Here is a 25,102-nt window from a genome sequence, read left to right on the forward strand (position 1 = left end):
CTTTTTCCCTTCTCCTCCAAATATTAGCAAATTATCACTTTTATTATGATACGAGAGTAAACCAGCTTTTGGAATTAAGCCTCACATTTATCAAATGGTTTCCTACTATGTTCTGCTCTTTTCTGAGTGGTTAAGTAGAAAACACCTTCTCTTCTGTATTTCTGGGTTTACTGATACATATTTTTGAATTAATTATTTTCCCTTATGCTCTTTACTGGAAGTAGCTGGAATCCTCATGGAGTTCCACTGTCTCTCTCCAGCCCTTTTTTTTTTTCCTTTTTTTTTTTTTTTTTTTTTTTTTTTAGCTTTTTTTTTTTATTCTCTCAAATTCTCCCTTACCTGCCCAATGATGTTTGAGCTGCTTGGTGACCTCTACCTCTGAGATCAGAAGATAATAAACAGCTTTCCCTGACTGATGGCATTAGGGGTGTCAGAGGAGTGGCCAAGGCTTTGAGGGACACACAGTCCTTTAATCTTCTTCCCTAGTTCACCGAAGTTCAGTGATCCATGGAAAATGTGCCTTATTGAGCTGTCAGGGTAATCAATGTTCCTCTTCAATTAAGCTTATTGGTGTTTCTGAGAGTCCAGTCAGATTCATAAACGTGCTGCTGCTTCCTGAACGAGAATGTTTAATCCCAGGATACTCGTTGGCATTTTAAGCATCGTTCCCACTTCCCAGTGGGACTCGTTTGGTTTGCAGGGCCTTGAACAGCCCATGGGGAGGGTTTATGGGCATCTTTGTAGATCATGACCAAGGACAAGCCCTTTCTCAATTGCACATTACACTTAATTACTCATCACTCTGGAATAAGAGAGTTGGTGCAAGAACAAAAGCTTAACATCTGTCAGGTCTTTTAATGCCAAAGCTTCGTTTCCTTTTTTTTTTTTGGTGATGTTTTTTACACTTTTCCTGCATTCCAGCAGCTTTCCCATGTAATGCATGAATTTTTTCCATTCTCTCCTGTACAACACAGTGATATTTGGAGCAGTTCTGCTGGAGGTTTGGAAAGGCTGTGAGGATCTGAGCACTTACTCTGAGAATTAAATTAATCTGAGAGCCCCAGAGAGACAGTTAATGGCTCCATTAATAATTTTATTTTCTTATATTCTCAGTTTTGAAGTACCAGACCAATATTTTGTGCTCTGAGGTGTGATAGAGGTGCCTTTCATTCTAGCAGGAATCCTCTGCAAGCTTTGTAGATGTTCTCTGAAGCAGAGGTTCATAATTTTCCTTAACACAATCACTGCATAAGGCCCCAAGCTTGGCATTGTTTAGCTAAAATATTTTTTACAACAAATCCAAGAATCTGTTGTCATCTCAAGGGCTTAAAGTTTACTAATGCAAATTGTTTTTGAGTCAGGCAAGCCTGACGGTATTATTGTCTGTCTTACTTTTCAAAACACATTTTACTAAAGCTAGCACAAAACCCCAGATGAATTGAACTATAACTTTTTCTGATTTTGATGGAAATAATCATTTTATGATGTCCAATCTCCCTTTAATTGTTTTGAGAGGCAGAAAATTATCATTAAAACAGAGCATTAAAACTTCTGCACACAAAATACTTTTTGAAAGGGGATTGCATATACAGTCCAAAAAATCTTCATAGATAAAATTGTTTGGAGCTTCCTTTGGTTTCTAATTTATATTCACAAAAATAAATTAGGATAAAGTAGCAATCAGAAGGATCAATTAAAACTATCAGTACAATTAGTTTTAAAAAAGCATATCAGTTTACAGTTCATGCTTTTGAAACTGTTGCAGCACAACTTTTGTGCTTGTAGTTTAATGGCAAAGAGCTCTGTCCTGTATGAAGAGCTGGTGCAAATATAAGTGGCTTTTCAGTTGGGATTGAATGGTAAGTCATACATCTAGATGCATAAACACACAGTTAATCTTTTGTTATCTAGCATATGTTCACTCTGGATGACTTTGAACTTTTCAAAATAGTTTTATCAGTTTGCAGCTTCTGGTGTTGGTACAAACCCACTGAGCAGGTCCCCCTGGCAGCTGCATGGAGCCAGGCATTGTCACTCCCCTCCTCACCGATGGCTGATCTGATTAGCATGGTTTGGAGACTGCAATTACTGCGACTTGTTTGTCATCTTTTGCCTGCTGTAATGTCATTTTGATCAGAATTCTCTAGAAGGAGGCAGTTTATGCTGCTGAATGCAGTGGGAATGAAGCCCTGCTGAGTGCAGGGAGTGGTTCCTCTGCTGCACACAACCCTTGTTATGTTCCTTCCTTCTACCCCAGAAAGGCCTCTTGTGGCAAGAAGGGGTTTATAACCGACCTTTAAAAAAATGCTGGGTGTAAATAAGACTTGTCTAACTTTGCAGAGATGGGGCTTTTGATTGCAGGTGTTCCTAATTAAATTAATTTACAGCACAGATCAAGCCGATGGAGGAGGCATGGAAAACTGACTGAGAGCTTATCAAATTAGCCAAGTAGAGCAATTAATCAGACAGACTTTAACTGTTTGGTTTCTGTTTTTTTAATTATCATCTTGAGCAGTGTGCTTTCAGCTTCCATTAAAGAAGGCATTCAATGCAAAGCTGGGTTTGGTGAGACAGTTCCCTCCTTGTCTCCTTGTGACATCCCTGTCTTGGGAAGTGTCTGTGGTGGTCGTGCACAGTGCCACAAACTGCTTTCAGAGATCCACAGGCTTTGCCAAGGCACACAGCAGTGTCTGGTAAATAAAATAATAATAATAATAAAGTATTTATCATTCCCTGTGAAAGTATCTGGGCTCTGCCCTCGAATCCTGTATCCAGCTACTGCCCTTCTGCCTCGTGGTGGTTGCTCCCACCTGTTGGCACCAGCAGTTCTAAATGGCATAAATCCTCAACAAAGAGATAAGTTTAGTATTGATCTAAGTCAGAAAAAAGTAATTTTGGGGTTCATTATTCAAAAGTTTTTCTACTCCAAACGATTGACTGATTGAACTCCCATTTAATTATTTTATTAATGTGGACTGAGAACAGCCCCTCTGCAGTGCATTATTCTCTCTGGTACTGTGTGCAATGTGGACATGGGATTTGATCTCAACTGGAACTTGTCAGTGAAAGTGTTCAATAGGCAGCTTTTCAGAAAGTTCTGGTTGCAATATGGTGACAAGTACCCATGTAGGTGTTTAAAAGCACCTTAAAGTGATGCTTTTAGCATCACTTTTCACTTTTCAAAATGCTTTTCATTTCTAAGCAAGTTCACTCAATGTGGGGAGTGTTGGGCATATTGATATAATTTTTTCTTCTTTCTGAATCTATTTGCAAATGATCTGGTATTTTTTAGATCAACTTTTCCCTCCTTTCACTGCAGGAAAAAAAAAAAGGTTCCATAAGGAACCTCCATAAGGTTGTACCAAGAATACTTTTTCTTTGTCTCAGTTCACAGTAAACCTCTCTGGTAGTTGTCAGGTTTGGCCCTGACAGACTGGACTGAGGCCCCCTAACTTGGATGTGGAATATGGAGCAGTGATCTCTCTCTAGACATGACCTTCCCAGTTGGCTTTTCCTTCTCTTCAAGAGGTCAAATTATTTCCTTTCCTTTCCTAAAGCCTATCAGAAGATGGAGAAGGATGAGAGTTAACACTTCTTCCAAAGCTGAAGAAAGATGATCTGATGAGAATGAGATCTTCCTTAGGATCTTTCTAAATACTAAACTGCCTCTTGTGTAGAGGTTAAATATAACTTACTTATTTCTTAAATTCTTGTGAATTTTGAAGATCATTCCTTGTGTCTCGCTTTAAAAAAATACCCAATGAACACTCTACCACATGAACTTTGGGCATTTATATTTAGGAATTTTATCACAACTTAAAATGCTGCTGTAAAACTGGTTTCTTCTCTCTATAAGTCCTCAACCATTTTATCTTCAATATCCAGAAATGAAAATCTGGGTTATCAGCTTGGGTCAAGCTTTGAAATCCCTTTTAAACATTTGGAGTGATATTTTCATGCCATTAACACTGAACACTTGAAAAACCAAAATGTCCAGTGCTTAAGAGTTCATTTGAAAATTGTAGAATCCTTGAACAGCTGAAGATTAAGAGGAGGGATTTGGGTAACTATTTTAGGATTTTGGTAGATTGATCATCACGTTTGCCTTCAGAAGATAAAGGATAGATCCAAAACCTGATGCATGAGACATGTAAGCTGTATTTTGTTTTATATCTCTGGAAAAGTAGCCTCTCGTTTTTCTGATGAATTTCTCTCTCTTGCCTTGATTTTTGAATCACTGAAAATAAGTTACAACTTCAATTTTAAGCAATATGGAAAACTGCCAAAAGAAGCCTGTAAATAGGAGTAATTAACACCCATCTCCAATGTTCCCTTTTTCTGCTTGTTTAAATACAGAATTGCTATATCTAAAAGCATGTGAAAATATTTTAGACAACATGTATGTGCTTTCAAAGTGCTTGAATCCCATCAGTTGGTCCTTGGGAAGGCTGGAGGGCTGCGCTAAACATTATCCAAATTACTGTGGTAGTAACATAAACCAAAAACTTTCTCATGTTTTTATTTGGTGTTTCTGAGCAAGTGTAAGATCCTGGATGTGGCTGATAAATGGATCAGCAGAGATGAAGGAATGATGGATAACTTGGAAAGCTAAACATTGCTTCTGAATAGCTTGTGCTTGTACAAACTCCTCAAGTGTAGAATTCGAGGAGGGTATTTTGCTTCGTGGAGGTTTGAATTAGTTGATTCTTTTATCACTCTGACAAACATAAGCTGACTGTATTTCACTGGTAAAATACTGTCTTTGTAACAAAACGTCTATTTCTTGAGGTGTTGGTGTCAAACTCTAAAACCACTGACAAGACATGACTTAGTTTATAAACCATAAGTATCACTGCTGGTGAGTTGGAAGCCCTGCTTCTGCACTTACAGGCTTGGGGGCTCTCAGTTTATTGTGCCACTTTCTGAAAAATAAGCAGCATTTCTGAAGTGTGAGGATGGAGCAGCCTCCACTCTCTCTGAGACTGCACACAGCAGGAATCCTGACAGCACAGTTTAAGTATCTGGTGGAAGATGTCACCGAGAAATTAAGACACAAGATCAAAGATATCTGTTTGTTATGTCGTTGTGATCGTTTTACCACTGGTGATGGCAGTGTGCACTCAGAGCTTTGGTCCAAGGCAGCACCAGAACTCGGAGTTGTGCTGCATGAGGAGCAGATCAGAGCCAGAACGAGCATCCAGTAGGTTTTTAGGGGGGGGGATGAGAGTTGGACTCTGGATAGAGCTGAGCTGTGTTGGTGCAGACTCAGCCCCACAGGCTGGTGCTGCTTGTTTGGGGCTCTGTTGTGGAGGTAAAACCCCTCTCCCAGCTGTGAACCAACTTATTTGGAGAACAGGTAGCTCTTCTCCACATGGGTAAGTGTTCTGAAACTCAGATTTCCCCAAATATTTCCCCATGGACATCTGAAGTAGCTCACTGACTGCTGTTCCACAGGGCACTGCAGCTCTCTCTTTGATGCACAATGAGCCTGGTCATGAATTTGAAACTACTTCTGCCTTTTGATTTTTTTTTTTTTTTTTGCCAGTGATGTAATGAAATGTGTTAAATATCAGCTTGAAAAGAAAAAGATTTGAGAGCCATAGGAATAGGGAAAGAACTCATGTTCTGCATTAATAATTATATTTATGCCATTTTTTTTCATTTCATTGTATTTATGCCATTTTTTTTCATTTCATTGACTCTGTCTGTGTTCCACTGATGGCAATATTTTTTTACCATTCCAAGTGGTAAAGCTGGAAAAAGAGGTGATACATTAATGGTAGTCAGGAGTTATAATCCTTCTCAGTCTTATTTCCTATAGGACATATGCCATTATTTGCAATTTTGTTTAATACTTATTATAAGTTTGGGATAACTATTTATTGTCTTTCACAATAGCTTATGTGTCACCTAAAGGATGCATTTTGTCCAGAATGTTTAGTCAAGGTCATTGTTATTTTTGGTTTGGCAGTTGGGTTTTTTCCTCCCCCTTGAAGTAAATTATTTTTCTTTGAGAACCTTGATGTTGTGGATGAAAAGCTGTATCCAGCAAAAAAAAAGGTGGAATAAATCCCCTTTTATAGTGGTCTGAGATTCCTGGCATGAATACATCTATTTTTATTTTTTTTTTTTAACTTACTGTTTTCTATCAAGTAGGAACACTTCTACATTTGCCTAAACACTGCATCAATATTTCCAGCAAAATAATTCTTTTCCTCAAATTTCCTTTTTAATAAAATCCAGCCTCTTTGAACTCCACAGACCTCGCCATCTGTTACTCAGTTTTCACTCCATAAAATTTTGCTGACATCTGTTTAATCAAAAATATTTTTATAGTCACGGAGAAATTTAGTTCAAACTCGGTATTATACCGTCCCTATTTGCCAAACAGAAAATATGAAAATAACGAACGGTAACTTATGGGAGAGGAAAACACTCCAGTAAGTCTGTTCCCACTTAGGGCAGCGCTCGGAGCGCTGGCCCCTCTCCGCGGGTCTCGGGGTTCCCACAGGTTGCTGCTCTGGACAACCTGGGACAGCTTTCCCCAACTTGGCCAGATCTGGCTGTTCCCCCACGGCTGGAGTTTGGGAGCAGCTGTCGGGTTTAGATTTGGGAAGCCAAGACTAAGTTAATGAGGTTTTACAAGCCTGTCTTCACTCCGTGCCCTGCTGTTCCCATCCCGGTGCTTTCTCCCTTTCTCCCCTCTCTCGGGGGGGGGGGTAACTCGCCCCCAGGAGCTCCTCTCCCGTGCAGCCGGGACACCTGGACGGCATTAATGGAGAAATCCAGGGAGAGCAAACAGAGCTCCTCTTGGATTCGTCTCCCACTGTTCTCCTGTGCCCTCGGGGGTGTTTCGCTCTCTGGTTTTGTTGTTCTCCCGAGGTCTGTGGGTGCTGCCAGAATCCCTGCAACACGTGGAGTGATCATTAGGAGCAAGACCTTCTTTCTAGTCCGGTTTTTTTTGAAGGAAACGAGCCATATGCAGTTTCTGTCTATCTGTCAGTCTGTTTATTTGGTTATCTGTCAAGCTCGATTAGGAGATTTTCATCAGAGTTGTGCTCTGACAGACCCTTCCCCTCTCCCATATGGCATTAAAAATTAACATATTTTTCAAGCAATAATTTCTAACATTTGATAATCAAGTAACTATAGATTTTTGTCATTGTGCCTCTTGGTTATCATAATTTTTTATCAGTTATATGAGTTTGTTTAGGCACGGTATGTTGTACCGTTTATTCCTGGCTGTGGAGAAGTACCAGTGTTGTGGCTTTTCAGCTGTTTATTTTCTCTGTTGTTATTGAGGTTGCTGTATAGGCAAACTTTCACTTCCAGAATGATTTAGCTGTTTATTGCAGATTTATATTGTTTTGCATGGAAACCGAATTGATATTTATGACTGACTAATACATTAAGAGTAGTGGTTTTCAATTGAATCTGCAGCAGAATATGCTGATTAACTTGAATTTAATGATGAAGAGCAATACTTTTTAAATTTTTCATGCAGATCCCATTACCCGCATGTCATATTTATTAAACTGAAATTAACTCATATTTTAAAACAATATTTTGTTCCCTTTCCTGAAGAAGACAGTCAAGTTGTTGTTGTCAATTTTACTGATTAGGTAGACAAAATCAATTGAAATGAAACATGAGTATCATTTCGTGATGCTTAGAGCCCTTCCCTAATTCCTTATTCTCCAAGATACTATTTATCTACCTTTAAGTTTTCTTTATTCAGAGAGATTTATTAAGATATGCTCGAAAAAAAAAAAACAAACATCTGGAAGCATTCTCTGGTTTGTTTAAACCCTTCAGATTATTTGGAAGGAAAACTTTTCAGCTGATCTTTCCAAAGCCTTGAGAGCAAAGTGAAAGCAAAGCCGAAATGCCAGTGTTTATTTCTTTGGGGTTTTCTGATGGCAGATTACAAGGGATGGAATTAGTTTTCTGGCCATTTTGCGGATTGTTTATGCTAATGAACACGCTGCATAAGTTTAAACTCATATTATAACCAGAAGAGGTTTTTGGGCTGGATGTTCAAACCGAACACGCCGTTTGTTTTGTGGCCGGTGAAATTAGATTGCCGTCGTCTTGGCTTGTAATGAGATCAGCAGAAAAGCAAAGCAGCCTCTCTCAGCATCATCTGTGCGTGCTGCTCTTCCAGAAAGCATGAACTGAATGAACTGAGATTGATTTCTGATGTTTGCATTGCTGTGAAGGTTTGGTAGGACTGACAATGTGCTGCAGCAGAGCTTTGGAGCCTCCGAGGGGCAGGACTAGGGTTGGAGTATGGCATCACCTGCCAGTCCCATCCAGGCACTGCTCTGTCGTGGAGAAACACTCTCCTGATTTTTTTTTCTTGCTCAGCCCTATCTCTTGCTGACATTTAGAACAAAACAAATGAAACTGAACCACGACAGGAAAATCTACTGGGTATAAGGCATAAAACTCAGGCTTTCGATGGATGAGGAACCAGAAAAATAACATCTTGCAGTGTCCTACTCCTCTCCCCAGAGCAGGCAATTGGGAGGGCCCTGAAATGTTTCTCCAATGACAAAATGCAGGAGCATTTCCCAGGTGCAGCTGATGGCTCTCCCCCTCAGCAGATGCTGCTGCTGCAGCCAGAGCCACAGAGGGAGAGCTCAGTGTGCTGCATTGCAGGTGGAGGGGCACTAAGGAGCAATTTGGATCTATTCTGACTCTAATTTCCCCCTTATTCTGTTCTAATCCAGCTCTTAGTCTGCCCTAATTCTAGTTCTTGCTCTATTCTGTTTAAGATCACAAAGAGCTCTAGCAGACAGATGTACCAGGCTGGTAACCTTCACCTGGTGCAGCAGAGAATGGAATAAGAACCATAATGAAAAAGCAGCTGGCTTGGGGAGGACGATTTTGGTTCATTTGGGGTTTTTTTTTTGTGTGGTGTTTGGTTGCTGATTTTTGGTTTACTGTTGTGTGGTGTTTGCTTGGGGATTTTTTGTTTGTTGGGGTTCTTTTGGTTTGAAATAGAATCAGCTGTCCTGTAGAACCCTTTGGAGAGCCACAGACTGCAGCAATCCATAGGTAGGAGAAATCCAAGAAGGATCAAGCCCCTGTTAACAAAACTTGTCTCCTCAGAGACAGGCAGTGGAACGAGGTGTTTATTCAACGTTCCAAGCTGAAGCTCTTAAAGACTGTTTTAAGACAAGGTTCCTGTTACAGAGGACCTTTTGATGTGGTTTGAGGTAGCAATACATGGAATGTCACCAGCTCTTGCCTTAGAGATGAAGCATTTCCAAAATCAACTTTTGCCAGCTGAGAAGAGTGAGCAGACACGGGCAAACCTGAAGGTTTTGATAATAAACACGTTGATTTATTTTAGAATAGTTTGAAGAAGCTGGTAAACAAGCGGAAGGAACACCATAATCCAGGAATCCTGACTGTAAAAACTTCAAGCTTAGGAAGATAAATTCCGATTTCCTTAAGGATACAGGCTATTACAATGAAAGGATAAGTTATACCATGAATTAAAACCTAATTAGAAATTAGAAATAAAGTGGAGGAATTAAATGGCCTATTACTAATGCTGCAAAAGTGCTTCTAAGATGCCCTGGGGATCAAGACTTTAATGACGATTTGTTAGTGAATTGCTGAAGTTAAGAAAGAACTTCAAGTTTCATTGGGAGTCTCTTCCTGACACTACAGAATTTTCCCTGAAACAGTGCATTTTCAAGGTTTTTGTTTTCACATATTCAAAACAGACACTTGGATGATTGTTTTTGTAATTTAACTTATTATTCCTGCTTTTAATCTTGACCGATTTTTTTTAAACATGCCCTCTGAATTTGGTATTCATGTAACCCATTTGTTTATTAAAGTGGATTTCCCCTCCACTTCTTAATTAATGGCCTGTTTTTAGAGTTGGTGAGTTTGGGGTTAAAAATGTGTAAGGATGCACTTCCCATGGAATCCAGTCGGTGAGGGAGGATGTTCAGTGCCACGCAGTGATGCAAAAAATAAATTGCTGTGAGGAATTGTTTCCTGGGTGCCACTGTCACTACAATCTTTTTATTTTATTTTATTTTTTTTTGATTGTTGCTTTGCCATGACATCAGTGATCTCATTCTGGGCTTTGGTAGTAATTTGGCTTGAACTTTTTTAGGCAGAGGGAAATGGTCTTTCGCTGATGGAGAGATTCCATCTTGCTGAATAGTGGAATTTTAACCCTGCACTGCACAGTTGTTTCTGTGATATATCTGTGCCCCAAGGTAGCACTCTGTGACTTCCTTAGGAGCCTCTTGGAACTGTTTTTTTTTTAAAGAAACCGATGGTAATATGTTGCCAAAATTGTTTGAGTAACACAAACATATTTTCTTCCCTCCTCAAATTTAAAACCAAAAAAAGGTGTCTTGATTTTCATGCTCTGTGGCTTAGCCAAGATCCAGAAGTGTCTTCAAATAACGCTTCCAACATAGGAACTATTGGAGCAAGTCCAGAGGAGACCATGAAGTTGATGAGGGGACTGGAGCACTTCCCCTGTGGAGATGGGATGAAAAAGTTAGGGCTCTTCAGCCTGGAAAAGAGAAGGTTCTGTGGAGACCTCACAGCCCCTTCCAGTATCTGAAGGGGTGACAGGGAAGCTGGAGAGGGACCATTCACCAGGAACTGGAGTGACAGCACAAGGAACAGTGGGTTCAAACTGACAGAGAGGAGGTTTAGAGTAGATATTGAGAAGAAATTCTTCCCTGTGAGGGTAGTGGGGCCCTGGCACAGGTTGCCCAGAGAAGCTGTGGCTGCCCCATCCCTGGGAGTGTCCAAGGCCAGGTTGGACGGGGCTTGGAGCAACCTGGGCTAGTGGAAGGTGTCCCTGCTCATGGCAGGGGGTGGAACTGGATGATCTTCAAGGTCCCTTCCAACCCAAAGCATTCTTGGATTCTATGATTCTAAACAGGGAAAGGAGCTGTGATTATGGTTGTTTCCTGGTCTGTCTCCTCATTTCCAGGAGTTCCTTGGTAGGAACTTTTCAAAAACTTTCCAAGCTTGTAGACTGTAGCCATACATCACATTTTGTGCATTGTTTGTTTTTTTTTTTAAGGTCATTTTCCTAATCAAACTCACCTCTACAACCCAATCCCGTTGATTACAACAGATTCCTGATTCCCACCATTCCCCCAGGGCACTGCTGTGGCCTCCCTTTGTGAGCAGGTGAGGGGAAAACCGAACCACGTTCAAACTGGAAGCAACCTCTTTACTCCTGGGAGCGTTCCCACACAGTTCAGCCCTGAGCACTGGTGCTGGAGGATTCGCAGGGAAGTTTCCACCCACCTGCAGTTGATATTTCTGCATTTCCCCCCTCGCTCTCCGTTGGTTCACTGCGAGAGGTCCGCGCTCGAGCGTTAGTGGGGTGAACCACAGAGGGTGGCTGAACCATCTGGCAGTGCCATCTCCTCGTGGGATAAGTCAGGCACAACCCTCTCATGATGGATTGTAACTCGGGAGCGCTAAAAAATTTGGAGAATGAAATGGCTTGGAAGTGAAATTTAGAAGTTCCTTGATTTTTTTTCAGTCAGCAAATTTTACCTAAAAAAAAGGCACAGTGACTCTGTGTTGCGTTTGCTGTGTTGGTCTGGTGGTGTTTAAGGAACCACAGGAGAAACTATGTAGAAAAAACACAGAGAGAGGAGAAGGAAGATACTTTAAGATAAGAAATTAAAGAAATGACTGCTTTTGAGCTTATGTTGGTCTGTTTTTAAAACACAGAAGTTTGCAGAATGGTCTCACATTTTTTTGGTTAGTTTTCCACCCCAGCTTTGGCCACAGCTTTTTGTCAGGTTTGACACGAATCGTTGATGAGTTTTAAATACAATAATTGTTTTCAGATGAACTTTTATTGAAAGATATTTCCAATTTTTTGTTTCGTGGCTGATTTTAAAACTCGGTGTTAAAAGCGAAGTTAAAAATGTATGCAAAAATATTAAGTGTCCTTTTTCTTTACAAAGTTAATGGAAGGTATTCACTTTACTCTTAGGTATGGGAGAGAATGGGAACAGTTTTATTTTTTTCTATAAGTAGTAACTTCATGGGATTATAATGTCATATTTCTTGATAATACATAAGTGCTTTTACTCCTACATGTACCTTCACAAAATGTAAATTTAATGAGTCACATTCAAAGTACAAAGGCACTGGGAGTTTGAAAGATTATTTTGCTTTATGCAGCAGAAACCATTATTTGGTATCAAGCCCCAAAACTTTTAAATCATCAAAGTTAGAGAAGTATTGCAATAATTATAGTAAATACTGTGAGTAAGCTACTCAGTTGATATCTAAATTTAGTTTATGAAGAGAATTAATAGACACTTTTGTTTTACATTTGTAGAATAATTTTAATTAGAAGCAATTAAATAAAATTACATTACTCCAAAGTAAATTGCTGCTTTCTAAATTTCTTTAAATCTACTTATATTCCATTAGGATGTGAAAGCTTACTGTAATTAAAGTTTGACTTGTTTATATTCTATAGGAATAGCTAGAAATGAGTTCGAGGAGTTCAACTTCCTTTCCACGTGGAAGGGTTTTACTGGATTGGTTTTACTGGGTTGGAAACTCAGACTCCTCTTAATTGTAGCATTTTTTTCTCCAAAACATTTATTAATGCCCCTGTACAAGCCAGGAGGCAGAGCTCAGTGGACAACTGATTAAGCTCCATTTCTAAATCTATAGCAATACTCGTGGTGTTGGTATTGTCTTGATGTTTTTAAAATTTGATATTTCAATTTAAAGGAAATATCTGAACAGAAGAGGCTCCTAAAAATGTGTGCACAGGAAAGGTTTCTGCTGAGATTTTTCAAACATCGTTGTAACAGTGACTGTGTTATGTCTCACATCAAATTTCCTCCCTTTACATTAATATTTTAGCAGCTTGCTTTGGGTATAAATACTTGTTGGAATAGTCCAGGGACAAAGTAGCCCCTCTGAAGTGTCTTTTCTTTATGTGCCTTGTGACTCAGCCATAGGTACTTAACAGAAAGGCAGGATTTTGTTCCGGAACAGCATCTGTGAGTAAGAACAATGAGCATAAAATAGGAGGTGGGGTGCCTGGAATTCAGTTTTATGGCCTGAATGATTTGAAAAAAATGAATTGGTTCTCCAAAAGCCGTGGACAGAAGGGAGAGAGCTTTCTGCTGCCAAGAGTAATTACAGCTTGAAGAGGTCCTTGCCAGTCAAAAATGGAAGTGAATGTGTTGGCCACCACTTTTAGGAGTGTAAGAAAATGTTGTTTTGGCACTTCCATCTTAAATTGCCTTTCCACCTCCCTGAATGGGGACTGGCAAACGAGCCTGTGTATGGCAGACAATGTTGAGATGAGCAACAGGATTTAATGCACGTTTCAACTTCTCTTTTGTGTAAGTTCTCAAATTTTTTTGGGGACAAAGAATAGGTTTTCACACAAAGAAGGGTAGTTTTTCAAATGAAATTGTCACTGCTGTCTTGGCTTTTGAATATATTCCCTGTATATACCTGCATGGACCAGTGGTAGTATTAAGATTCAAGTGCTGGTAGCTCCAATATGGAAAATGAATAATGCAGGTGTGGTTGTAAATATGATTGAGTTGGCTTTTAAATGATACCTTCGAAATAATTATTATGGTTTTCTTTTTGTTTCATTTTTTCCTCTTCTTCTTTGTGATTCTTGACTATCCAAAGCCAAGAAAGAAAAGAAGAAACAAAAAACCAAGAAGAAACAAGTTGGCAGCTTTTTATATAGTAAAAATAAGGAACTCTGAGCTACATTTTAAGACAATTTAGATGGATTTTTTTTTTCATCTGTTCCCCTTTACACTCTCATATCTTTGTCTTCTTGGAGCCCATCCAGATGATATTTTTAATATTAGGATCAGTAAATTCTCTACTGCCAAGTTCTCCTTAGCCTGTAACAGCTTTGGAAGTGTGGACCTGAGTCCACTTTGCTTTTTAGTACAGAATAACTTGCTTCCTCTGGAAGGAGAGGATGTACAAAGATAGTAAATTAACACATACCACACACACATATATATATATACATATTAAAAAAACCCCATATATATATAATATAGATATATAATATGTAATATATATATTTACACTTAACCCCACCAGTTTTGCAACGTAATGTGCTGCAACCCATACAAGCAATTTTGAATTGTGAAAGCTGGTGACGTCCTCTGGTGTAATGATAATATGGCTAGAAATAAATAAAAGAATTTACTGGCATTTAGTTCTTGCTATATTTAAGCTGCAACAGGTCAAACAGCTGTTGTGTTATAGTTTGGTTTTGAAGCTGATAATGAAAATGAGTAAAATCCAGGTCTAAGAAGTAGCTGGGACAAAAAATGGACGAAAAAATGCCTGTTTACATCCTAATGAACATCCCTTTTTCCATGACAAGCTGGTACTCAAGAAGATACCAGTGGGGATGATGTTGCTGCAGAAATCCCAGTGTGGAGGTTTGCTGGGGTGTCTCTTTAGTGTGTCATTGCCAGGTGCAGTGGTTTTCCACCTTCCTGTCAGGAAGGCAAATTTCCAAGTCTAGGAGAGAAGCAGCCAAATCTGGGGGATATTTTTATGGTTTGTGCTATGATCTCTATTACTGGACATAAAAGTTCAATAGTGGAAAAAGTCTTAATAATGTACTGCAGCATTGAATATTCTCATTTCTTTAATAAAATCAAGGTAGTAGGAATTTGCCTCCTTCTCTGATGGCAGAGGATTGCTACATCAAGGACAGAAAAACTTCTTACAAGAACTATAAACATCACTTCTTAATATCCTCTTTTACTCTGTTTTTCCTGCCCTTGGGAATGGCTTGTGCCAAGCTGCAGAAGAGCAGCAGTTCCATAGATCTGCCCCCTGTATAAAGTACATGAAAAAAGAAGTTTATTACTGGGACTATAAATTGAAACATTTTTCTAATGTGATTGTGGATGTCCTTTGTGTCATGTATTTCATATACCTGAGTGCATTTGGATATTGGAGTGAAAACTACTGCATTTCAGACTGTTACAACATTTAATGCTTATTTTAGTCACTTGACAGCAATACTTTTTTTGTCTACTGGTGGCTAAGAAGTCTATTGCTCAGGATTTATTCTTTTAAAGTTGTTCTTGGTAAATAGAACACTTTCCACGGAAACTTTGCCTTCCTTTCACATTTTCAAGGATTAGGACCAAAAAATACAGTCTGAAATATGACTTTTATTCTTATTACTTTTTTTCTTGTCAAATCAAATTCTTGTTATATATGAAATACAAGAAAAATATAAAATTTTTAGCTGTATTTTATTCCATATTTTGCTCTGTTGCATTTGGTGCATGTTACATAACAAGGCATTAAGCAGACTGTCTGTGTTCACTTTCAGAGTATGAAGAAGATGATGGTTAAACACCTATGCAAAGGAAGATTTCAGCAGCTTTTTTGTACTGTAATTTAATGCCAACTTAATTACCTCTATTTTTATAACATAAAGAATAAGCACTATAATGTAGGGTATAGCAGACTAGTCAACGAGAGTTTGTTTTTTGTTTTGTTTTCATTATTTAAAATTTCCTTTAATAGCTTTTTGATAAAATTTCCTCAAGCTTTATGTGAAGTCATCTGTTGCTGTGCTGGTGACTCAGGTTAACTTGAACTTCCAACTCCCACCTTGAGTTCTTAATGGTATTCAGTTTTCATTTAATCATAAATGAAACAAAATCTGCATATCAAGCATCCTTTTTGGGTCGACTAAAACCACTTCAGGCTTTTATCTTTTTTTTTTTTTAATATAAAATGATGTAAACTTAATCATGTTGCTGCTAGAGCTTGATCATCAGTAGCTACCACAGTCCTGCAACCCCAAGAGTTGTTATGAGCTGAGGGTGTTTTTAAAAGAGGAAAAATCAGTATAGGTGACCATTCTTCTATTTAAAAATCGAGCAGGGGATACCTTCAAATACAAGAGTTGTTTCTAGTGTTTTAATGAGTGAACCTAATTTTAAATTCCCATGAAGTTAGGAGGGCAGTCGTTGGTCTTTGCTGTGAAGGGGCTCAGCTTTCCTAGCGAAGGTCACGAGTGTTGAGCCCTCCCTGAGCAGAGCATGGAGCTGTGACTCTGCTCTTTTCTGCACCCACCAGGCCCTGCCAACGCCCTGGGCTCACCTGGGCACTGCAGGTCGAGGAAACACGGGGGGGGTGAAGTAGCTTTTTGTGTTTGCAGGAGTTTCTCCTGATAACTCAGCCGAGGACTCCACTCGCTGCTCCGTTAATAATCTCCTTTGTAAGCAGCTCGTTGAGTGCCAGGAGAACTTGACTGTATTTGGAAACATTTCTGGGAAACTTCCAGCCACTCACAGAATGATTGTAATCAAGGTGTGTGGTAGTGGCAATTAGAAATCAGGGGCTGTCGGGGCACTCGTGGGAAATGGGTGAGGAGAGGACAGTCTTCACTCTCAGGAGTGCTCATCCTGGGGCTCAGCTTTTATCATTTTCTTGAAGACTAGTCCAGAATTCTTTACTGTTTTCATCACTTTACCACGTGTAGTGGTTTCTGAACAAGGATCCTCTGCACTAAAGGCTCCTCTAATCTGTCTCTTTGTCAAGGTTGTCCCTGCAAGTTCTCTTTGTATTACTTTTGTATTGTCTTTTAGACTTCAGCCAGGAAGTGAACGTTCAAGGAAAATCCATTTTAGAATGTTGGAGGAAAAATCTCTAACTAACCACATACTTTATACATCGAGGCACGTATAGAGCTATTCGAAAAGATTTAGGGAAATGAGATAAACTGGTTTAAATTTTCTTTATGATGATGCTGCAGAACAGTTCATAGTGATGGTACAAAACTGAACTCCCAAGAAAATAGATGCTCACAAAAAAACCACATTGCAGACTAGTCTGCTTCATTTTATATCTGTAATTATTGGCAATTTAATCTGTTGCATTGTTTGTAGATAAATCTCTCTCTTTGATTTGTTCAGTCAGTGCTTGTCTCAGTTGATGGTCTAATGAAATTCCAAGATAAAACGGTGTTTGATGCCCATGGCAGAGTTCTTGCTGTAGTGCAGTCTCTTTTATGTTCCCATTATGGAGCAAAAAAAAAAAAGAGAAGGAATATCCTCATATCCTCCCACAATCACTCAACATTTAAGGAGGCAACTCAAGTTCTATCTTCCATATTTCATCCAAATCCATGTAGATTTCTCAAGTCTGCAGAGGTTGCAGTTCCTTCCTGAAAGGGAGAAGATGTATTTAATTAGTTGATGTTCTTCTGACATCAGTAATAAACAAACCATTATGGTGTACTTGTGGTTTTTGTTTTGCATACTTTGGGTATGTGTGAATATGTGTATTCATATTCTGTTTTTCTACTCAGCACCTAGTATTCATTCAGAAATAACATATAGAAGCACTAATACTTTCACTAAACCTTTATCTTTTATTATTCTGGGGTTTTATGTATATATGTGTATATATACACCCTGATTATTCTTAGCCTTCTTAGAGCTTGATTATTATCTTCATTATCCTGCTTAAAAATCAGTCTTGCAATGCTGTGCCTGCCCTGTGAAAGGCAAACCTCCTTAGAAACATTCTCACCCTGGTTCCCATCCCACTCTGTTGCTGATGACCTCTTTTCTTTTAGGGGAAAGAGAAATGGAAGCTTTTCACTTGAAGGAATATGCATGCAATTATTTTTTTAATCCCTGTGTTCTCTCACCTGGCTCATAAAATTGGAACTAAAGGGAAATAAATCATAGGATGCCAGAATGGTTTGGGTTGGAAGGGACCCTAAAAATCATCCAGTTCCAACCCCTGCCCTGGGCAGGGACACCTTCCACTAGCCCAGGTTGCTACAAGCCCCGTCCAACCTGGCCTTGGATGCTCCCAGGGATGGGGCAGCCACAGCTTCTCTGGACAACCTGTGCCAGGGCCTCCCCACCCTCACAGCAAAGAATTTCTTCCTAATATCCAATCTAAACCTCCTGTCTGTCAGTTTGAAGCCATTCCCCCTGTCCTGTCACTCCAGGCCCTTGCAAATAGACTCTCTCCAATTCCACGTTGTTCCAGGTCTTCTGACACTGCTCCAGTATAACCTCATTTGCATGAATTATCAGTCTGCACATCCAATATCATGTGGTCTCAACCCTCATAAATATCAGATTATTGATGAAGAAGCCAAGTTTGATATTTATATTAAAGCATGCCTTTGATGTTTCTCTTCATTGCAACCTTTTCAGTAACTGGGAAGATTTTAACTGTGTGGAGATTCTGTGAATATGTATCTGCTAATGCTAAGGACCTCAAGGCATTTTCTGACTTAAGGGACCAAACAAAAAGTGAATTATTTCATTTGTAGATGCCATGTATCTGCTGTAAGATCAGTGGAAGTGCTCAGCCTAGAAAATCTAAAATTTGTGTTGTGCAAATACTATTCCTCCTTCCCTGAGGTTCTGACACTTTGGGCAAGACTTGTGTTACCCACTTTGTGAACGTTAGCATGGGGGGAGCAAACCAGCCTGTTCCCACTCAATTTATTCAGTAAATCACTGACAGGAAAAGTAAAGAATTGCTCCCAAGCTCCCTCATTTGGATTTCAATCTGAATTTCAACTTGGGTGTAGATAAGGTGGTTTGAATACTTCCAGTGTTTTAGTGACCCTATCTCCAAATTGTGTGTACGTTTTTATGTAACCACATAAGAGGGGCACACGTGCATGCACAAACACATCCAAATATAAACAGAATGTGCTTTGTCTTCTAGAAAATGATGGCAAACGATGCTAAAAAATAATGTTAACACATTGTCTTTTCAGCACTAGGTAAGCTTGAATTGATTTATGGGGTTTTCCCCCCCTTGTGTATTGCAAATATTGCTGTTTAAAGATGTTTAGTTCAACTAAATTTATTGGGGTTTTGTGTCTGGTTTTTTTGTTTTTAACACCACTGCTGATAAATATTCTCCTGTGTCCATAACGCTCATGATTTGTTTTGTTTTGTAGTAAGAGGGGGGAAAAAGTTAAGTGACTTAAGACTAATGATATTTTTACTGTATCATCACAACTTCAAGAAAATTTTATGTCTCAATGGCAACATCTGAGCTCCAATCTGCATCAGAGAGCCTATTTCAGTACAATCCCATTTGCTCTGCTTCTGTGTAATTCTATCTTGTTCTGCCATTAGTGGCTCTCTGAGTTAGTGAAATCCTGACCACTTGGTGAAGAAACTAATCCAGACAGGAATTCAGGATTAAGGATTAGCCCAAATGTGCTGGGTCTTACAGAAGAACCGTATTTTTCATTTTTTTTAGAGTACCAGGAAGCTTTTTTTGATCATAGAATGTGTTAGACATCTGGAGAACTATTTTCTTACTACTACTCTCGTGTGAGCACTGATGGATGATTAGGAAAATGAGCAAGTAGGAGCAAGGATAGAGAAGAGGCTGGAAGAGCTCAGCTTGGAGTTCAGAACATGGGAAAAGCCTTTGATCCTTTGTCTTCCACACTTCCCCTCCCCTCCCCTAGTTTCTGAGGAGAAGGACAGTTGCTGATTTTTTTTTTTTATTATTTTTTTTTTTAAAGAATCTCCTGCTGAGATAATTTTTTCCCTCCCCTTGGTGCTAGGCATCAACTATGCTTCTTTCTATCTTCAGCTCCCCATCTGTTAGCAGAAAGTGATGAGTCTGAAGAAAACTGCTCTGGAAAGTAGGGTAGCTTCCCTCATGAGGAGCTGCTGGGAAGGCTTGACAAGTTCATCATGACCATTTGCCTTCTTTGTCCTCGTTGTTAGTAATCAGAAAATGGCTCGTTTTTAACTGGTGCAAAATATTTATCCCACTGGAAAGAATAAATCCTTTAAATTCCCTTTTCTGGGCTTGTAATAAACGTAGTTGGTTGGGTTTTCTGTTGCATATGTATGATTTCTTGCTGAGTTTCCAAAGAGGAAAGAATCTCATAAAGAGACATGTTGAGAAGGTGATTCATTCCCAAAACCTAGATTTCTTCTCCTGACTTGGTGCTTCTGAGTGGGGGTAGGAGAGGGGAAAATGCAAAACGAGAAGCTGAAATGGCTGAGGAAGGGCTGCAAAGATCTGGCAGTTGTTACCCTCAGAAACATTCAGATCAAATCTGTTGGTGTGTTTCTGCATTCACTCCCTTTTTTTTTTCCCCACACTTCAATAATTCTTGAATCCTGGGGCCAGTTTTAGTCTATTTGGCAGGTGGAGACAGAGCACAGGGAGTTCCTGCCAGCAGGGAAAGCAGATGACCAGGCTGAGGGGGAAAAAAAGCCCTAAGAAAAAGGCTGATGATCCCTGTTGAATACCAAAAAGCTGCTTGGGAATAAGATCTTCTGAAACGTCACTAATTTGTGAAGAAAGCTCCATTTTAATCTTGCAGACTGTGAGACAGCAGAGAAGCAAGCAAGGCTTCATTAGCTCAGCCAGTAACAGAGGGGGTTTCTTGATTTCTTCCTCTCTTAGTTGTATAACCATTCCACATTCCTGGTTCCTTCTCCATGGCTTGTCAGTGCTGGCATTCTTCTCTGGCTGGACTTTTAGCTTAGCTTTATTTAATTTATTTGAACTCTTGCTGCTGTTCCAGCACTGTGTACCCTCAGGGGCAAGAACCATGGAAGGTCTGTAGCTTTCCCAACAATTAGACAATAATCTCAACAACGTTGGAAATCAGAATGTTATTTATTGTTTACATTGAAAGCTTGGATCTTGTCTTGTGTTCTCATGTTTCTTTTCTTATTCCAGCTCTCCTATTATCTGTGGGCTTTAGAGGACACACTGGCCTTTAACTGCAAAAGCTTGTTTTCTGTATAAATTTGGATTTCTTTAATAATCCTAACGTTAATTTGTCTATCAGGGAGCAACTTTTCTTACTTCTGTGGTTTCCACTTAATTCTTTGCAATTATAGTGAAAAAATGTGAAGCCTTGTTATTTTTCATTACTTCAACGCAGATATTTAATAATTCTTTTAACAAACCTGATTTGATTTCTTTTTGTATTTAAAGTTGATTAAGACCAATACATTGCTTAATAATAATAATAATGAAATCTTAGGTTTTTATTTATGGATTAATTATTTTTAATTAATTGAAGAAACAGAAAGCTCTATTTTATATTCCTGACACACTGGCAGTAGCTACGTATTGTCCATGTTTGGGGTGTGCTTTCCTTGTTCTCTGTTTACACCATTACTGTAGTAGTGACAGGATGATATTTCCTGCATTTCTCTTATATCCATTAAACAAGTGCACAAAATCCTACTTATTGGTATCTTTTGCCACCCCAGACATTTTCCAAGTTGCAGGATGCCATGGGGTTTGTAGCTGTGTTCACATGTGGGGTCTGTCTTTTACTTGACAAGCTGTTGGCCTTTCTTGTTGTTCCATCTTCAACTTCCCAAGCTCTCCTGATACTTTGCTTTCCATATTCTGGTTTGTTGTTTTGTTGGGGCGTTTAATGAACACGTAAAGGGTTGCCTGAAATATTTCTGAGTTTTCTATTCAACCTTTTTAGGGAATATAATCCTTCTTGGTGTCTGACCTTGCTCGAATTTTAATTCTGTTTAGCAGTTCACTGCTAAGACGTGGTGGTGATTTCGAAGAAGCTTTAGACATTTTGTAAGGACCTGTCTCAAGTAACTTCCATGGACACAACATTTGTAAAGTATCTCAGGGTTTAGGGGGGTTGTGCAGTGGAGCCCCTGCACTGTGACAAGGACAATGAAGTAGTTCAGCTACAGTCGCTGATATCTGGTGGTTAGAATAAGAAACGAGGTATTTGAAGTTGTAATTAGCACTTATTGGGGTCTAAATACATCCAGGTGCCCAGCAATTAGGTTCCTAAGGCCCACTGATAGTTCCTGCTGTTTAAATTCCTAACTGAAAACATGACTGTGCTTCCTTTGGGTGCGTTTAAAAGAATCCCCTTAACCTCTGGTTTGGTTTCATCCCTGCAGTGATCCATTCCTTGCTGTCTGCTGAGATAATTTAAAACTCTGATGTACTGGGTCTTTCAGTTCTGGAAATGCTGTTCCCAGCCTCAGCCTGCTCACCAGGAGACCTTTTAGCAGGACATCAGCTGTTTTGGCAGGAGCTCCCCAAGGCTTTACTCTTTCTTTTATTGATGTGGGTGCCATGGTGTGTTTGGGTTCCAGCAGGCAAGGTAAAGGTGCAGGCTGTTTGTGAGACCCCCTGAATCATTTCCATTCCCTCAATGCAGCCCCTGGGAAAAACCTTGAGTTGTGCTAAAATTGAATTGAGTGTTCTGGAGACACTGACTGTGAGATTCACTCTGGGTTTCTCTGTGTAATGGTGGATAGTTCACACGTTGCTGTCAGATAGTTATAAACCTACTTTAGATCTCTTCTACACTTGTTTTACATTTTTTTACTTTGTGCTTTTTTTATCATGTTAAGCCCAGTCCTATGGAATACAAAATATTTGGTTTTAGAAGGCACCAGGCATAAAACTTAATCCAGTTTCAGGTTTTTAAGATATATTTTGATATACTGTTTAAAGCAATCCTCTTCCAAAAGTGGGATATTCACATAGCACGCAGACTTGGGGTCATGTGAGGTTCTTATTGCCCTTTGTTATGTTTTTCATCATTCAGTTGCAACTTTGTCACCTATGTCCCAAAGCCAACTTGCAGCAACCTTGTGTTCCACTTACATAAACTTCATTTCTATATTTAATGAGACTAGACGTCCTGCCCAGAGATAAATCTTTGATGCACTCTGACCTGCCTGCATTTCTATTACCTGTGCCTGTAAAATCACTGTCTAATAGTAGTAAATAAAAAAAGAAAACCCTTGTTGAGAATATTTGCTCAGTGAGCAGGGAAATCACTTTTGACAGCTAGAATATGCATTGGACCTCAAGGCAAACAAACAAAAAAAGAGATGAGTATATACAGAAGGGCTTTTCCTTTCTTCCCAGCACTGTAAGAGAGGTTGATGGGGGGAAAGTACAGATGAAAAATACAATTAGATGGCAAGATGTGTTATGTGGCCTAAAGCACACGTAAGATTTCCTCATAAGAAATAGTCGATTTAATTATGTTTAGAGAAAGCCAGGCATGGGGGAGATAATGAATCCATACTGTGGCCAAAAGGAATTTCTGTGTCTGTAATCCTGAGAGATAATTGATTTCCTTTTCCTAAATGATCATGGCAAGTTACTACTTTATTTTGGAACTTTCTCTTACTCACGAGGTTCAGAATTAGGAGGCCTGCAGGCTAAAAATCCCATTTTCAGTGATTGTTTTTTTCCCTTTGTTCCTTTCCTCCTTCCTGCCCCCTTCTGCTTACCTAACTGCAGCTCCCATCCCAGCCAGGTAGTCTGGCCAAAATAGCTCCTGCCATCTGGAACAGTCACTGTGAACCACTCGGTGACTTCCTCTCATTTCAAATGTCAGCTTGAATCTTTTCCCCCTTGCTTGCTGCTCCCTTAATTTTCTTTTCATTTCATTATTCATTATTCAACAAGGTGACTGTGGTGTTTGATTGTGTGGATGTACAGTGTGCATGAAAAATGCTGTGCAGGAGAGAGCTCTGTTCTTCCTCCTCTGTCTTCCCCGTTATCCTGATCCACATCAGGGTCTGGTTGCTACTGATATGTCATCTCTCCTGTGAGGATTATAATGATGTATTGCAATTATATTTAGATTCAATATGAGTGCAGAGCTGTCTAAATTTTCTTTTAAAAGATGCAAAGAAAATAAAATTCAGACAAGCCATTATTTTTCAATTAAGATCGTTTTTTTCCCGTATCATTCCCAACACATTTTTGCATTTTCAGATGTTTGGTGGATTGCTGAATTTTCTGATAAGCAAACTAAACATTGCTCTCTTACCATGAAGGTTATTCCTGTCATGTTGCAATGAGATGGGAATGTTTTTTAAATTCTGACTTGTTTTGAAATAAGCTACACTTATATTTGTAGAGAGGTTTGAAATCAGCTCTAGGACTTTGATAAGGAAAAAGTAGGAGTGTACTAAAATATAATTGTTGCACTGGGTTGGTTTAACAATGGCTTTAAGACAGTGTGCTGAATAATAATACAAATGTTTTAAGGTGCTGTTCCAGTGAGTGTTGGGGTTAGGACAGAGCCAGGCTCAGAGCTGACAGCACAAGGCTGTTGGTGCTGCATTTGGCAGAGCAGGATTAAGCACTGAGGTCTGGAACTTCTCCACGTGGCTCTGCCAGCAAAACTGAGTCCTTGGTTTCTTGGGGGCAGCAGTGACAGAGTATTCGAATGTTTTGTTGTTTTAATGGTCTGAAGAGCAAAGTGGTTTTCTTGAGCATTTGCATAATCCCTAAGTTGGAAATTAATAATTCATAACATGTACTTTAGAAGTTCTCGTTTTGTTGAAAATTAGGGAGTGACATGGGATTGTCTAATCTTCCCTTTAGGTATTTGTCCTGTCCTTTTGAGCTCTCTACACTTTGGCAGCGTTCACACAATACATCCAATGCCTCAGACTGCAGCTGTCTGACATTTTCCAAGAAGGATTTTTAGGGTGTAATGCATATCCATCATTTACAAAGGGCTATTTCCATTCCAGCTTTCACTCTGATGTGAAATCCATCTTTTCTGGGTCAAAGCTTTGATACCAGTATGGAGTTAGGGACAATAAATGATGATGGGGGAAGGTTACTAGTAAACAGAATTTTAGTTTCTAGGGCAACTTTTGGCATTGAGATGTTCCTGCTCAGGAGGGAGTTTACAGAAACCTAGAATCCTAGAATGGTGCAGGGACACCTTGCAATATCCCAGGTTGCTCCAAGCCCCATCCAACCCGGCCTTGGACACTTCCAGGGATGGGCCAGCCACATCTTCTCTGGGCAACCTGTGCCAGGGCCTCCCCACCCTCACAGGGAAGAATTTCAGTTTCCCAGAGGTGACTTCATTTCTTTTTCCTGGTGCCCAAATGGTTGCTTTGTGTCAGTGTTACCTTCACAAGAGCAGACTTTACTCATGACCTTCCTATATTTTCTTCCCAGGTGTCTGTCCTTCCCAGGGAAATGTAGGTCTGACAACTCACAGTCAAAACTTACTGTGTAAAGAAAATGGGGTTGCCTAAAGAATTAGGAGCGAGAC

The 25,102-nt window shown here is 39.5% G+C and overlaps 1 protein-coding gene across 5 annotated transcripts in view; it reads left to right on the forward strand.

The window, feature by feature from the left end:
• ATP2B2 (ATPase plasma membrane Ca2+ transporting 2) overlaps nucleotides 1-25,102 on the forward strand; it is a 411,315-nt gene that overhangs the window by 102,403 nt on the left and 283,810 nt on the right. The window lies entirely within an intron of this gene.

The sequence above is a fragment of the Pipra filicauda genome, unplaced genomic scaffold (genome assembly GCF_003945595.2).
Source record: "Pipra filicauda isolate LSUMZ 115617 unplaced genomic scaffold, ASM394559v2 scaffold102_size2360937_pilon, whole genome shotgun sequence".
NCBI classification, from domain to species: domain Eukaryota; kingdom Metazoa; phylum Chordata; class Aves; order Passeriformes; family Pipridae; genus Pipra; species Pipra filicauda.